The sequence below is a fragment of the Bidens hawaiensis genome, unplaced genomic scaffold (assembly GCF_021521415.1).
Source record: "Bidens hawaiensis isolate Kalapana, Puna unplaced genomic scaffold, B.hawaiensis_p1.1 tig00048463_1, whole genome shotgun sequence".
Classification (NCBI taxonomy): Eukaryota; Viridiplantae; Streptophyta; class Magnoliopsida; order Asterales; family Asteraceae; genus Bidens; species Bidens hawaiensis.
The window spans coordinates 42976-43775 of record NW_027498690.1 but is presented as its reverse complement, the minus strand read 5'-3'; positions in this window follow the sequence as shown (position 1 = coordinate 43775).

The following is an 800-nucleotide window of genomic DNA, read 5'->3' as shown; positions in this document are numbered from 1 at the left end:
ATGTTTTAATTAACTCTGATATTTAGAACTGTGTTTATGAGTAAATCCAACGCGAAAGTAGGGCTTCCGGTAACGGGGCCTTACATATATTAGGTTCAAAGACCCCACGTGCTCCATCCGTGTTTTTTTAGTGCCCCAAACTCAACTTTTCGAGCCAACTTTTCAAACGCAAGTGTAGTTTTTCTTTTACAAATTAACAATTAAGCTTAGATTGTTTAATTGTCTAATCACTTCATTAATTAGCTATTAATATGGTGATATATTTTGTTAGTTTAATTGGACCATTATAAATATTAGACCAAAATATGATAGTATTCATAGTATCATTTCTTTTTTATAATTCTACACTATTTTAACTTTAATTTTTTTATTTGTACATAAGAGCGCTTTGTGCCGTAACAATTATGCAAAGTTTTTTATCAACTGTAATATGTATTTTGTTATTGTGTTTTGGGGAAATATGTTGCTTACATTTCTATACGTGGTTTATTAAAAGTAATTTAATTTGACCTGACCCATTTGGTTTGACTTAACCCGTTCTATGTTGACCGTTTTTTGCGCCCACTGACAAAATTTTCTGGATTCATCACTGGTTCCCTCCATTTATGCATCCTTTGAGACCTTGATTCGGTTTCTTGTTTATTTTTGGAAACTTAATTTTGGTTAATTATGATTGTAGAGGGATACGATTTCTTATTTTGGGGAGAAACTAGATATTTTGTGCTCCAAATATTAGAATAACCATATGTTAATTATTTAATTCTGTCTAAATTAAGCCTAAAATTTCGAAGGTTATAAGC